The sequence below is a fragment of the Nicotiana attenuata genome, chromosome 11 (assembly GCF_001879085.1).
Source record: "Nicotiana attenuata strain UT chromosome 11, NIATTr2, whole genome shotgun sequence".
NCBI lineage: Eukaryota > Viridiplantae > Streptophyta > Magnoliopsida > Solanales > Solanaceae > Nicotiana > Nicotiana attenuata.
The window spans coordinates 47722511-47739142 of record NC_031999.1 but is presented as its reverse complement, the minus strand read 5'-3'; positions in this window follow the sequence as shown (position 1 = coordinate 47739142).

The following is a 16632-nucleotide window of genomic DNA, read 5'->3' as shown; positions in this document are numbered from 1 at the left end:
TCTGATTAACCTGAAAACCATAACTGACGATTTATATAAGTCGTAATACATCATACGGGGATTTCCATGCCTGAGAACTGGCGAGCGAAGTACAAATGCTCAAAACGACCTGTCGGGTCGTTACATGTTCGTGCCTTGTTTCAACCGATCTTACTAGTTCTAGGATTTGGTTCTTCTTCCATTCGTTCCCCGAAAATCTCTATTTTACTACTAAGAACTTCATACGAGTTGGGTTTAACTATTAATCTACAAAGTATTTTGTTCAAAGGTTATTTCGAGATGAAGAAGGCAAGTCTGTGTGACACAAATGAGGGAAAAATTCAATTTGTGGGATACAATTTAATTATTTCTTTTAAGATGTCGCTTACAGGTAGTGATGAACAAAGGGTTCTCCAATAAGCCTAAATCAAAGCAAGAAATAATTTTATCTTTTAAGATATGCATCAACAATTCGAAAGGTGGAATTTGCAATTCCAAGAAATAAGGGACACCATTGCTGAGCAAAATGATACAATAGCTGAACTTAGGAGGGGAAATAATGTTAGGCCCCAAGCTAGGCGAAATGTACCCCTTGCTCCCATTATAAATCAAGAAAACCCTATAGATGACTTTAATGATATTAATTTTGATAGGATGGGAAGAGATAGGAGGGGACAAAAAGGTAGAGTAGAAGATGACAATATAAGTAGTATAAAGATGAAGATGCCATCTTTTAAGGGAACAAGTGGTCCAGACTTGTATCGTGATTGGGAGAGAAAGGTTGAAGCCATCTTTGACTATCACAACTACTCTGAAGGTAAGAAGGTTAAACTTGTTGTTGTTGAGTTTTTTGACTATGCTGCTATTTGGTGGAAAAAGCTTACTAGGGATAGATTTCAAGAAGGACAAGCACCAATTGCTACTTGGGTTGAGATGAAGAGGGTGATGAGGAAGAGATTTGCGCAATCACACTTTCAAAGAGAGCTATAACAACTTCTTCAAACATTGGAGCAAGGGTCCATGTCTGTGGATGAATACTTTAAGGCTATGGATATGGCTATGATCCAAGCTAACTGTATGAAGGAAGAAAAGGCTACAATGGCTAGGTTTTTAAATGGTTTAAATGAGGAAATAACTGATTTAGTAGAATTACAACAATATGTAACAATAGATGATTTAGTTGATTTGTCTGTAAAGGTAGAAAAGAAAAATAAAAGAAAGCAAACTAGCTCGTGGAAAGGTCGGTCAAACACCATCTCCAAGAAGCCATGGACAAATCAAGAGATGCAGAGTTCTTCTAGACCTCAAGAAGACAAGGGTAAAGGAAAATTTGATAACAAAGAGGGAGGTAAAACCTTTAACCCTAAACCTTCTACACCTTCTAGTTCTATTCAATGTCATAAATATAAAGGAAGGGGACATATGATGCATTAATGTCCAAGTAGACGAAATATCATTCTTAGAGAAGATGGGGATATGAGAGTGAAAAAAGTGAGGAGAAGAAGAAAAGGGAGATGTAAATGATGAAGACGATGTAGAACTGCCTCATATTGGTATGATTGGGGTGGCTAGGAAGATTACGAGTGGAGAATACGAGAGTAATAAATGTGAGGAAGAGGAGTGAGGTGTGAGTAAAGATGATAATGAAGTAGAACTACCTTTTAATGATGGCATGATTGAGGTAGTTAGGAGGATTATGACTATAAATTTGGGAAGCAATAATGAAGAATAAAGGGAGAATATATTTCATACTAGGTGTGGGATAAAGGGAAAAACGTGTTCTATGATCATTGATAGTGGTAGTTGTGCTAATGTGGTGAGTTCATACTTTGTGGAAAAACTGGGACTTGCATGCATGGAACACCCTACTCCTTATACACTCCAATGGTTAAATGATAGTGGTGAACTAAAGGTAAACAAACAATGCATGATTTCATTTAATGTTGGTAGATATGAGGATGATATTCATTGTAACATAATCCATATGCAAGCTTGTCATATCTTACTGGGTCATCCTTGGCAGTATGATAGGAATATTTTTCATAATGGAAGGAAGAATAGATATTCTCTTGAGCTTAATGGCAAGAAATTTTGCTCTTTCACCTTTATGTCCTTCTCAAGTGTTTGAAGATCAAAAGAGATTAAGGGAAACAATGGAAAAACCAGGGGGAGGGATTAAAAGTGAGCTTGGGGGAAAAGAAAAGAAAGGAGGCCAAGAGTTAGAAAAAAAAGAGAGATGGCCGAGAGAAAGAGAGAGAGGGTAGGAATTTGAGGGAAGAGATAAAAAGGGATTTGAGTGAAAAATAGAAGGTCTTGGTGAGGGGAAAGAGGCTAAGGAAAGGAAAAAGGAGAGTTTCTATATAAAAGTCAAAAGAGTGTTTAAATGCAAGAAAAGAGGGGTTGCCCATAATACTACTTACTTACAAAGAAACTTTGATTAATTCTGAGTCACTAACTTCTTCTTTGCCAAGTAGTATTTATTCTCTTTTGCAGGATTTTGAAGATGTCTTTCCTGAAGATATTCCTAATCGATTGCCACCTTTACGTAGCATTGAGCATCAAATTGATTTTGTGCCTGGATCACAAATTCCAAATAGGCCTGCTTATAGGAGTAATCCAGAAGAGACAAAAGAGCTTGAAAGGCATGTTGAGGAGTTGCTTGAGAAAGGCTTTGTGAGAGAGAGCATAAGCCCTTGCTCTGTTCCCGTCCTATTGGTACCCAAAAAGAATGGAACTTGGAGGATGTGCGTGGATTGTAGAGCAATCAACAAGATAACGGTAAAGTATCGCCATCCTATTCCTCGTCTTGATGACATGTTGGATCAATTACATGGATCCAAAATCTTTTCTAAAATTGATCTAAAAAGTGGTTACCATCAGATTCGAATGAATCCTGGAGATGAATAGAAAATTGCTTTTAATACCAAATATGGGCTTTATGAGTTGTTAGTTATGCCTTTTGGCTTGATTAATGCACCTAGCACTTTCATGAGATTAATGAATCATATCTTTAAGGATTTCCATGAGAAATTTGTTGTGGTGTACTTTGATGATATCTTGATCTTTTCTAACACTTTAGAGGAGCATGTAGAACACCTAAAACAAGTTTTTGATGTTCTTAGAAAGAACCTTTTATTTTCTAATCTTAAAAAGTGTACTTTTTGTGTGGATCGTGTGATTTTCTTGGGTTTTGTAGTTAGTTATAAAGGAGTCGAGGTTGATGAAGAGAAAATCAAAGTAATAAAGGAATGGCCTAAACCTAAGAGTGTAATGAAGTTAGGAGTTTTCATGCACTTGCTAGTTTTTATAGGAGGTTTGTGAGAGACTTTAGCACCATTGCTTCTCCTTTAACTGAAGTTATTAAAAAGGATAAGATTTTTACACGGGAAAAAGAACAAGATGAAGCTTTTAACTTGTTGAAAGAAAAGTTATATTCTGCTCCTTTGTTACAATTGCCTGATTTCTCTAAATCTTTTGAAATTGAATGTGATGTTTCTGGCAAAGGAATAAGTGTTGTTTTGATGCAAGATTCTGAACCTATTGCCTGCTTTAGTGAGAAGTTGAGTGGAGCCACATTGAACTATTCCACTTATGACAAAGAGCTATATAATTTGGTAATGGCTTTAGCCGCATGACAACATTACTTGTGGCAAAGAGAGTTTGTCATTAAAACTGACCATGAATCGTTGAAGTACTTGAAGATTCAAGAAAATTCAAGGTAAGCTTAGTAGGAGGCATGCTAAGTAGGTTTTCCTAATGTAATTTCTTATAAACAAGGGAAAGAGAATATTGTTGTTGATGAACTTTCAAGAAGGTATGTCATAGTTACTACTCTGACTTCTAAATTGATGGGTTTTGATCAAATCAAGGGACTTTAATGATGTTGATTTTGGCAATATTTTTGCAGATTGTAAGGGTCCTTTTGAGAGGTTTAATCTTCAAGATGGGTTTATTTTTAAGAAAAATAAGTTGTATATTCCTAATTGCTCTTTACGTGAAGTATTTGTAAGGGAAGCACATTGTGGAGGCCTATGGGTCACTTTGGAATCCCAAAAACACTAGACATACTAGCTGAAAATTTCTTTTGGCCTGGCATGAGAAAAAATGTTGAAAGAGTGTGTGCACAATGTTTGGAATGTAATCAAGCTAAATCTAAAGTGTTACCACATGGTATTTACACGCCATTACCTGTTCCTACTTCACCTTGGATTGATATTTCTATGAATTTTGTATTAGGTTTTCCTAGAACAAGGTATAGTAAGGATAATATATTTGTTGTGGTAGATAGGTTCTCCAAAATGGCTCGTCTTATTCCTTATTTAAAGACTAATGATGCTTCACATGTTGCTGATCTATTTTTAAAAGAAGTTGTTAAATTGCATGGTATACCTAGAACAATTGTTAGTGATAGAGATGCTAAGTTTTTTAGCTACTTTTGGCGTATATTTTGGGGGAAGTTAGGCACTAAATTATTGTTTTCTACTTCTTGTCACCCACAAACTGATGGACAAACTGAAGTAGTTAATAAAACCTTAGGAAACATGTTGAGAGCTATTTTGAAAGGTAAATTAACTTCTTGGTAAGATCACTTACCTATGATTGAATTTGCTTACAATAGAACAATCGGGTATGTCTCCTTTTGAGGTTGTTTATGGTTTTAATCCCTTTACTCCCCTTGATTTATTACCATTACCTACTAATGATATTGCTAATGTTGATGGTAGGACAAAGGCTGAAATGATAAAAAAAATTCATGAGCAAACAAGGCTTGCAATTGAGAAGAAAAATGAGCAAACTGCCTTGAGAAAGAATAAGGGCCGAAAACAAGTTGTTTTTCAACCTGGAGATTTAGTTTGTGTTCACTTTAGGAAGGAGAGATTTCTTTCCAAAACGAAGTCAAAGTTGCATCCTAGAGCAGATGGCCCATTTCAAGTCATTGAAAGGATTGGAGACAATGCTTACAAGCTGGACCTTCCTGGTGAGTTTCAAGTAAGTGCTACTTTCAATGTTGCTGACTTGTCTTTGTTTGATGTAGGATCGAATTCGGGACGAATTCTTTCAAGAAGAGGGGAATGATAGCATCACGGACAATAATAGAGTTTTGGAAGCTCCAAGAAGGCCATTTACAAGATCTCAAGCTAAAGAATTGCAGACTGAGGTTGCTGGACTTCAATGTCAAATAAAGAAGCTTTTAATTGTAGAGGAAGAGCTCAAGCCCAAAGGAGATGAATTGTCCAAGTTTTAAAATTATTTGGTGGACCAAATTGAATTCCAAGAGGAGGAAGATTGGGTCCCAACATCAGCCGTTGAAGTCCACCAAAAGGGCACCAAGAAGAGCTTAAAATGAGCTTAAAAGAGGTCCAAAAGGGAGTGTTTCAAAAGGAGCCCAATTGGAGTCCAAACCAATGGCTTAAACTAGTAGTTTTAAGGCCAAAATCTGCCTCTAAGGGATTTGCCGTCCACCCTCTTATTTTTATTAGCTTTATTAGGTTTTCTGGTATTTAGCTTAGCCTACAAGTTAGGGTTTGCCTTGGCATCCACCCCACCTAGTTTTAAGGACTTTTACTCCTATAAATAGGAGTTCTTTTCATTTATTGGGGTACGTCATTATTGATTAATAATATTATATTTTGAGAGTTCTTTTGAACCTTTGTTACTTATGCTTTGAGATTTATCTTTCAACCTTTACTAGTTCATAGTTCAAGGTAGTAAGATAACTTCTTTATTGTGATATCATTAATTCCTTTGTGGTATTCTTAGAAGGCGATTAGTACTAGTTATTAATTGTCGTCTCAAGTTACTCGTAAAGCGGTCAAGATCCGAATCTATTAATTTTAATTAGTTCTTAAGTAAAGGCGTTTAATTTCTTCAATAAATCAAAACGTTGTTGCTTGGATCTTGTCAAGGCTATAGAACTTGTGTTCTTGGAAGTTCTTGGAATTCTTTCCCCGAGTTTCCGCATATCCTTTATTTTCTGCATTTTAATTCTAGTATATAGGTGAAGGATGATTTTATCGTGTATATATATATATATATATATATGTAATATTGTCACGGCCCAATTTCCCCTCCATTGGGTTTCGTGATGGCACCTAGTCTTAAGGACTAGGTAAGCCTAATAATTTGCGGAAAAACAACAATAAATAATAACATCTAAAATTCTTCTAAAATAATCCTTTATTCAATGAACATCTTCCCAAAACCCGATGGTACAAGTCATAAGCTCAACAGAGTTTCGCTACCATTTCTAAACACAACCGTATGGAAATAAGTACAGCAGTGAGAATATAAAATAGGAAGGTGACTTCGAAGCCTGCGAACGCAGCAGCAGGGCTACCTTGAGTCTCCTCGGCAAGGATCCGCATAGCTACTAGCGAACAATACCTGGATCTGCACAAAAAAATATGCAGAAGTGTAGTATGAGCACACCACAGCGGTGCCCAGTAAGTATCAAGACTAACCTCGGTGGAGTAGTGACGAGGAACAGTCAAGACACCTACTGGTCAAATGAAATGAACAGGATATGATAATAAAATATCGAGATAAAAATAACGGGGTAATATCAACAGCGGAGAGAAAATCATATTACAAACAGTAGGAACAATATAGGGAGAACACAGGTAGTAATGAACGACACCAAGTAAATCAGATAACCAAGTAAATCAACAGTGACATATTAGGAACATAGACAAGTAAGAATGTATCCCAATAACGAAGGCAATGCCAACTCGATCACTCACATCATGCCTAATACACAATCCCGACCATCTCAAATCCTCGGTTTCTCATATCATAAATCTCAACTTCCGAACCTTCAACACACATGGCACCTTGTGCTCCCATATTTTTCCATCTCACTATTAACAAGAGAAATCCACATGCTACAATACATAATGTCCGTACAAATGCACTCAAGATGTTCAAGAAGTCTCATTTACCTAATATAAGTAAATTACAAATTCTAAACTAATTAGGAAAGCCAACGAGAAAAGATGAAGTTATTTTTTGAAGTCATTTGAATAAAGAGAGTACCATTTTTAATTAGAATACAACATCGAATGAATTATTACCTTTACCATGGGATTCAATAATTTACATCTTAGTAGAAATTCCTTTTAAGTAGAATACAACCTCAGACGATTTAAGGAAAATTTAGTTGAGAAATTAATTGAGTAAAAAATGTAGAGATTATTGAGGTTGAAGTATTGAAATATATATAAGTATATATACGGCGAGGTATTGACAACACTATGGGTTCCAACACAAAGAATCACAGCGGCAAGGGAATCTAACCCGTTAAAACACTTGAATTGATAACAACGATTACACACAGCAAGCAGAAAGTGCACGACATCACCCTTCGTGCTTTTATACTCACAGAATATCGACAGGGGATCTCCCGGGATTTCTTCCCGTAGTCCCAAACGTAAATACTTGGGGGATCTCTTGGTATCCCGAGGATCTCTTGGTATCCTCAATATATGTGCTGGGATCTCTTGGTATCCCGAGGATCTCTTGGTATCCTCAATATATGTGCTGGGGATCTCTTTGGTATCCCGAGGATCTCTTGGTATCCTCAATATATGTGCTGGGGATCTCTTGGTATCCTCAATATATGTGCTGGGGATCTCTTGGTATCCTCAATATATGTGCTGGGTATCTCTTGGTATCTCGAGCCAACAAATATGAACAATAGCATCCCGGCAAGGGAATCAACGATATGAACAAATAACACCCCGGCAAGGGAATCAACAATATAAACAATACATCCCGGCAAGGGAATCAACAGTATAAACAATACATCCCAGCAATGAAATCAACAATATAAACAATACATCCCAGCAAGGGAATCAACAACAATCCAACAATCCAATCACAAGGAAATTCCACCACCAAGAGTATGATTACATGGCAACAAGAGAATCACGGAGAAACTAAGAAAAACACAATAACCTTAACAAAACAGCAACAGAACAGCTAATTCAATTAAGGCAATTAAGGTCAAGTAACAGGTAAGAATTAGAGGAAGCTAACAACATCGTATAGAGCATATAGAGGTAAATTATGCAATTAGACAACTCAATCATAACAGAATACTTCCCATAGTATGAACATAAGGACCTAAGAACCCTAAAGGCAATTTTTCCACAAATAAGCCCAAGCACACACTCGTCACCTCGCGTGCACGGACTACAATTAGCATGGAAGACTCAAGTCCTAAGGGGAAGTCCCCCACACAAGGTTAGGCAAGATACTTACCTCAAAGACGACAAACCAATGCTCAAAAATGCACTTCTCGGGTGAAAAGACCTCCGTACGGCTCAAATCTAACCAAATTAACTCCAAAGCACAAATAAAACACATAAGAAACTATTCCGGATCATAAAAGTTTCAATCTCTAACAAAATCTAAAAATTGGTCCAAAAAGTCAACCCCCGGGCCCGCACCTCGGAACCCGACAAATTTTACAAAATCCGGATACTCATTCCAATATGAGTTCAACCGTACAAAATTTATTAAATTCCGATGCCATTTGGCCCCTCAAATCACGATTTTTCGTTTTAGGAATTTCCTTCAAAAACCAACATTTTGCTCAACTAAAATCACAAATTAAATAATAAAAATGAAGACAAATTCGTCGAATATAATCAATTCTAAGTTAAGAACACTTACCCAAACGTTTTGCTTGAAAAACCCACAAGGAATCGCCCAAAACAAAGCTCTAGAACTCCAAAAATGTTAAAAATGGCCTAACCCTCGATTTGGATAACTTATATTCTCCCCAGATATTAAAGCATCGCGAACGCGGAGGAAGTATCGCGTTCGCGAAGAAGAAAAAAATGAAGGCTGCCCAGATGTGCTTCGCGAACGCGACAGCACGCACGCGAACGCGAAGAAGGAAAATATTATAGCCCAGAGATTGCTCTTCGCGAACGCGTGAACTAGTACGCGAACGTGAAGGGTGGGATGGCATAAGTACGCGAACGCGATGCACTGACGCGAACGCGAGGCTTTTTACGCGAACGCGAAGAAGGAAAATGAGGCGACCAGCAGAGACACTTCGCGAACGCGGGAGGGGCTTCGCGAACGCGAAGGAGGATATCAGATACCAGAAACAGCAGTTCAAAAACAAGGGAAAATGACCCGTAGCCCATCCGGAACACACCCGAGGCCCTCGGTGCCTCGACCAAACATGCCAACATATCCTATGACATCATTCAAACTTTTTCCAACCCTTTGGAACGCTCAAAACAATATCAAAACACCAATTTAACATCGGATTCAAGCCTAAGACTCTAAAAACTCTCAATTTATGCTTTCGATCAAAAAGTCTATCAAACCTCGTCCGAATGGCCTGAAATTTTGCACACACGTCACATTCAATACTACGGAGCTACTCCAACTTCCGGAATTCCATTCCGACCCTTGAATCAAAATTTCACTATCGAACCGGAAACTTCAAAAATTCAACTTTCCGTATTTCAAGCCTAAATTAGCTACGGACCTCCAAAACACAATCCGAACGCGCACCTAAGTCCAAAATCACCATACGAAGCTGTTGGAATCATCAAAAATTCATTCTGGGGCCGTTTACTCAAAAGTCCAATTCCGGTCAAATCCGCTTAAACTCCCAAAACTAGATTCCTTCTTCCAATTTTACTCTGAATCATCCATTAACTGGATTCAACCATGCACGCTAGTTGATACTCGTATTATGAAGCTGTTTTAGACCTTACGCCGCTGAATGGAGCTTAAATTCTCAAAACGACCGGCCGGGTTGTTATATATATATATATATATATATATATACTAGTATCTATAAACATGCGTTGCACGTAATAGTGACACATGAGGGTTTAAATATTTAGTTTTTATGAAGGAACAATAAAATTTAATTAATGAAAGAAATTTATATATAATACTACAGCAATCATCTAAATTTCAAAAATATTGTTACATTAGCATAATACGTGAATTCAAAATGAAAGGATATCATCATAACTTGCATAAATCATCAATTTTAGTCATGTTAAGTAGATAATTATGTATTGTGGTTTAAAGGTATCTAATGTATGTAATGGTATCTTAACGAACACTTCTTTATAGATGATGTTTTTATTGTATATGTTTTCTTCTAATGCTTTGGTTACTCTGCCATAACCAGAACTCTTGTTGTCGATATTGAATTCTCTTCAAAGTGCAACATATAGTTATTCGTGTGAAAACATATTGTGGTAAATATAATCCAATATTTAGAATGTTTGTCCTTGTGTTTTATTTTCAAAATGAAAGGATATCATCATAACTTGCATAAATCATCAATTTTAGTCATGTTAAGTAGATAATTATGTATTGTGGTTTAAAGGTATCTAATGTATGTAATGGTATCTTAACGAACACTTCTTTATAGATGATGTTTTTATTGTATATGTTTTCTTCTAATGCTTTGGTTACTCTGCCATAACCAGAACTCTTGTTGTCGATATTGAATTCTCTTCAAAGTGCAACATATAGTTATTCGTGTGAAAACATATTGTGGTAAATATAATCCAATATTTAGAATGTTTGTCCTTGTGTTTTATTTTATATAACTAAAAAACATAAATCATACTGAAAATTATTTTCACACAAATTTAAAAGGATATTCTTTAGTTTCTGAAGACGAAAGTTGAATTCGGGGATAAACACATACTTAGAAGTTTATTGATCAGTATCATAAGTTCTGCATGTATTACGTTATTGTCAAAACATCTATATACCATATGTGTACTATTACATAAGCTATTCAATGGATCTAAGTTTTCAGTAGCATGACAGACATATTTTCTTCAAAACCAACCTATATACAGTGGAAGATCAATTTTAACTTAGTCTATTATATATATTATGACATTAACATACGTGAGAAATAATGAACTTGACAACAAACGGTAGAAGACCATTTGGTATTAAAGTATTTAAGTATTCTTCTTGATAGTTATTGTTGGTATTATCTTCTGTTAAGTCAGAACTGGAAAATATTTTGTTTTTACCATAAAACTTAGCAGTCAACCTTTTATTTAATTGATCAACATATTCATTTCTGATAGCTAAGATAGCTCTTTAATTTCTATCATGTAATTTGAACAAATTGCGTTTTAATCTAATGATGCAAATACTTTCCTTGTTAAATGCATTATTATTACCATTGGGGTTGATAACCAAGTGTTTCTAGAATAACCAAATTATCTTTTATTGGATGCTCTTTTTCGCTTCTGACACGAAGCAAGAAGTCACTGTATGTTGGATCTGTTCTTACTTTTATATTTCTTGTCATTTGAATGTTTTTCATTTGAGGTCATAAGTATAATTTTGGCAAGCTAGCTTTTACAGTTTCTGCTTTAGTCAATTTTGGAACTACTGACCGTATTTGACAGAAATCACCTCCCAAACTATTACTTTTCCACCAAATGGTTCATCGATATCCAATATATCTCTAAAACTCTAGGCGATTGTTCCAGTCGTTTGACGCTTAACCAAAAACGCTTCATCCCATATTATCACTTTTGCTTTCCTTATAAATTTAGCACTATTGCTCTGATTTGATATGTTTGTGATGGTTATTTCAGTTATTTGAAGAGGTATATCAAATCAGAAATGAGTTGTACGACCTCATAGTAAAATCTTTGCTAGTACACCACTTGTTCTTAATGCTAACATCATCACGCCTCTTCATCTGACATTTGCAAGTAATGCATGACAGAGGAATATTATTTCGATTCCACTGGAGGCATCTACAAAGGATGATCCTGCTATACTAGAGTCGATCTTTTATAATATAATCTTGAAAGCTTATTCTTGTTCATGATTTAGCTTTGATTGTGCTTCTTCAAACACTTGTATGACTTTCTTAATATTATACTAATCTCTTTTACTTTGTGATCTATTTTTTTTACAACTCTAACACTCTTTTTATGGAATAAATTATCTACCCTAAGATTTTTTTTTTAACTTGAAAAAGAATTTTACTCATATGATGATTTAAAAAATAATTTAATTGGATTCTCCTGCTAAATAATTAATTGAAAGATTTAATTATTTGATTTTTACATAAAATATATTTTCTGTTGATTTAGATTCTTAATATTAGTTCATCTCATGTATGAATATTTAACCGTGATTATAACACAACAATGTGAATGTTAGGGAATTGCTATGTTGTTAGTTGTTGTCATGTTGATCTAAGGTAAGTTGAGTATTTTTATTCTGAATGTTACAATTGTAGAAAAATAATAATTTTTAGTTGATATTTTTTTCAAAAGTTTTAGTTGATTATTAGTTGAACTAAAAGTCTTAATTATTGAGTCCTGGAATAAATATGTAGTATAAATTTTATTATAAATCTATAAGAACTCTATTATTAGTTAACTTTAAAGCTTTAAATATTATATCCAACAGAAAAGTCTTTAAAAAAATAGTTCGCTTTTGAAGAAAATAAAATTAGTTCATTATAATTTTGACGTGATAGGAATAATAAGTTATTTTACTTTACTATATTTTCTTTGGTTAACTTATTATTTCAGTTAGCATATTATTCTTTACCTTGTCAAAAAGTAAAATAAAAAAACTCCCCAGAAAACCCAACTCAGGGCTAACAAAAATTTTCAATAGAAAGTCTATTTCATGAGGAAGTAGTTTTTATTAGAATTTTATTTATATTATTTGACCAAAATAACCAACAAAATTATGTGAAGAATAATGTAAAAAAGGATATGTTTATCCGTTATTGAGGCAATGAGTATTGCTTTAGAATTAAAGTAAGAGAATCATATTCAAACTAAAACTCTTGAAGTAGTTAATGCCCGTTCTTGTAAAAAAGGAAAAAGTTGTTACAACCTATTATAAATTAGGTGTATTTCAGGCAAAATCTTAAATACTAAGTACAATTTCTATTACAATTACATCTCTATATTTTTACGTGTAGTATTTTCAGTTGTGTTCTTTTCTTATGACTTTTAGTAAAAAAATATTTTAGGGTTATTTTGGTCTATCAACATTGTATTCGTGCTTTTTGTAACGAGCCGGCCGGTCGTTTTTGGAATTTACGCCCCGATTCCCTAGTAACTGCTTTCCCCAAGTTTATTTCTACTATTTTTGATTTGCCGGGACGTTCGGTTTTGAGTTTCGGAGAGTTTTGGGACACATAGTCCCTAAAGGAGAGCTTAAATGTTGAAAAATGGTCCATAGTCAGAACAGTGTGAAGACGGCCTCGGAATGGAAATCCGATGGTTCCGTTAGCTCCGTTAGGTGATTTCGGGGTTAGGAGCGTGTTCGGAATGTGTTTTGGAGGTCCGTAGCTAATTTAGGCTTGAAATGCCGAAGTTTGAATTTTTAAAGTTTCCGGCCCGATAGTGAGATTTTTATCCGAGGGTCGGAATGGAATTTCGAAAGTTGCAGTAGTTCCGTCATGTCATTTGGGATGTGTGTGCAAAATTTCAGGTTATTCGGACGTGTTTTGGTTAGGTATTTGATCGAAAGCGTATTTTGATGAAGTTTGAAGTTCTTAGGCTTAAATCCTTGATTAATTCGAGTTCCCGACGTTGTTTTAAGTGGTTTAAGGGTTGGTACAAGTTTGAATGATGTTATGGGATATGTCCGTAGGTTTGATTGAGGTCCCGGGGGCCTCGAGTGTGTTTCGGGTGCTCAACGGAGCATTTTGGAGTTGTGAAAAATTGCAGAATTTCTTCAGCTGTTGCAGACCTGTTTTCTTCTTCGCGATCGCATACCCCTTCACGCGTTCGCGCAGAGTAATTTCGGAGGAGGGTCCCATTCCTTAATCGCGATCACATGAATTGGTTCACGATCGCACAGAACTGGCCCATTCCTTCTTCGCGTTCGCGTGACTTCAGACGCGATCGCGCAAGGCCAGCTCCTCCTCTTCCGCGATCGCGTGCTTCTTCTCGCGTTCGTGTAGGCCTTTTGCCTGGAGCCTTTATTTTACTCTTCGCGATCGCGGTCCTATCTTCGCGATCGCGATTCACTAATTACCTGGGCAGATAAACAATTCAAAACCGAGGGTTAGCCATTTTTTATCAAAACACAAGCTTGGGAGCTCGGATTTGGGAGAAATTTCGAGGGATTTTCGAAGGCAACGACTGGGTAACGATTCTCTACTCTCTTATGCTTAAAACCCACTAAATTCATCCTTAATTTCGGATTTTTGAATGAAAAATGGGGAAAACTTCATAGACCAAACTATTATGTTTTGGGTGGGTGTTTGACCTCCGATTTGGGAGATTTTTATATGCTTAGACTCGTGAGAGTACGAGGGGCCTGAAAATGTGAAAATTATCCGGTTCCGAGACGTTGGCCTGAGGGGCATTTTGGTCATTTTACCTAAACTCGCGGCTTAGCTTTAAATTAAATAGTAGAATCAGTTGCTTGTGATGTTATTTACGATGTGTAATTGAATTGAATAGATTTGGGCCATTTGAAGTCTGATACTTGTGGCAAAAGTGTGGTTTCGAGTTGATTTTGTAGCCGGTTCGAGGTAAGTGGCTTGTCTAACCTTGTGTAGGGGACCTTTCCCCTTCGGATATGATATTTGGTAATTGAATGCCTTGTACGTTATGTGACAAACGTGTACTTGAGCTAATTGTTGAAAATTCTGGTTTTACTTTAAATATTTAGACTGAGTTTCTTCTTATCTGCTTTATTTTATTTGCAATTATAGACTGTGTTAGCTAGAAAAACATGCTTAGTTGTTCTAAATTGATAGTTGGACTACGGGACGATATCCCGAAAGATCCTTTGGATATACTCATATGATGGACTATGGGACGGTATCCCGGGAGCTCCTTGGACAGTTGATGAAATGGACTACAGGACGGTATCCTGGGAGATCCTCGTTGTTGGTCTTGGTATTGAGCTGTTTTACTCTGTGTTGTCTTATTCTCTGAGTGTTAATTGTTGCCTTGTATAACCTGTCTTACTTCAAAGCTGTACTCATTACTTCCGTTTATCTCATGCTGTTGCAAGATTTATTATTATGCTTATTCTCAGTAGGGCCCTGACCTTCCTCGTCACTACCCAACCGAGGTTAGGCTTGGCACTTACTGAGTACTGTTGTGGTGTATTCATGCCCCTTCTGCGCATGTTTTTCATGTGCAGATCCAGGTACTTCATCCCAGGCGTATCACTCTCGAGGCGGAGAGATCTAGCAGAGACTTCGAGGTACATCTGCCGCGTCCGCAGACCAGGAGTCTCTATCTTATTCTAGCTTTAGCAGTTAGCTTTTCCTTTCGTACTTTTGCTTTAGACATTCTGGAGTTAGAGCCATGCATTACGTTCTGTTAGCTTGTGTTCCCGTGAGTTTCCGGATTTTGGGATGATATTATAGACTTCCGCATTATCGGGTTGTATATGCCGAGCGGCATTTATATACAGTTACCCTTCTAGTTTGTTTAGTTTAATTACTTGTTTCCACAATTTATGCTATTTCCGCATTGTTAGGCTGACCTAGTCGTTGGGACTATGTGCCATCACGACATGTTCACGGAGGGGCGAACTGGGGTCGTGACACTTTTATAATAACTAGTCTCTATGTTCGTGCCACGCCCGAAATATTTTATATCAAATATTACAAAACGCGTAACAAAAATAAACTTTCACTTACCTAAACATTCTAATTAATAAAGTTCAATACTCAGTTCCTTCAAACAAAAAAAAATGTTATATAATTCGAACAACTCATTAGTAAAATTTGACAACAATATTGATCACGCCCAACTATGCCTTATAAAAAGGACTCTGCGGACGTTGCAAATATAACCCGAGTATTACGCCCAGGGTCGAATCCACAGAGAATTAACCTATCAACCACTATCTTCAGACCCACTAATTCTTCGGAACCAGCTTTCCAAATATTCAAATCTCAGTTGAATGTTCTTTAGCAACTATGCTTGCAAGTAACTAAATAGCTGTAAACTAAACTAATAAGGTTGTAAACAATTATGAGGAAAAGCTAAGGCAATGATTTCCCCTATTGATGGAATCCCTTCTGTTTATCCTCATACAAATTTACCAACAGATCTCTATCAATAATGAACGCTAATCTTACCGTAAATCTCTCCCGAGTAATCACAATAATTTTACTATTGCACTCTCCCGAGATACACTAGCTTATTTTATTTAGCACGATTCACTTTAGATTACACCCAAGCCTTCGTTATCCCTAATCCCGCCTTTAAACCCGCAATTATAGATTCCTCTAATAATCTAGGAGTGCTGTTGTTCAACAATACCCTAAATATGCACTCTTTTCCAAGTTATGCACACTAAATAGGCACAGCTAATTGAGGATCCTGTCAATTAGCTACAACAAACACGAAGTTGAACAAATAGAGATTAAACTAGCAATTTGTATTCACATAAACAAGAAGTTCATCACCCAATAGGTTCCATCAAAACCTTAGACAAGGAATTTAGCTACTCATGGCTATGGGAAAAGAAACTAAGAATGAATTCATCATAAAAATCAAAAGAAAAGAAGAAAGATGTTTAGAGTATTCTCTCACAATGGTTTTCCTTGCTAAGAAACCTTAAAAATCAATACATGCCTCTCTTGGGCGAAGTCTAATGTTTTAAATAGGGTTTAGGTCTAAAAATCCCGTA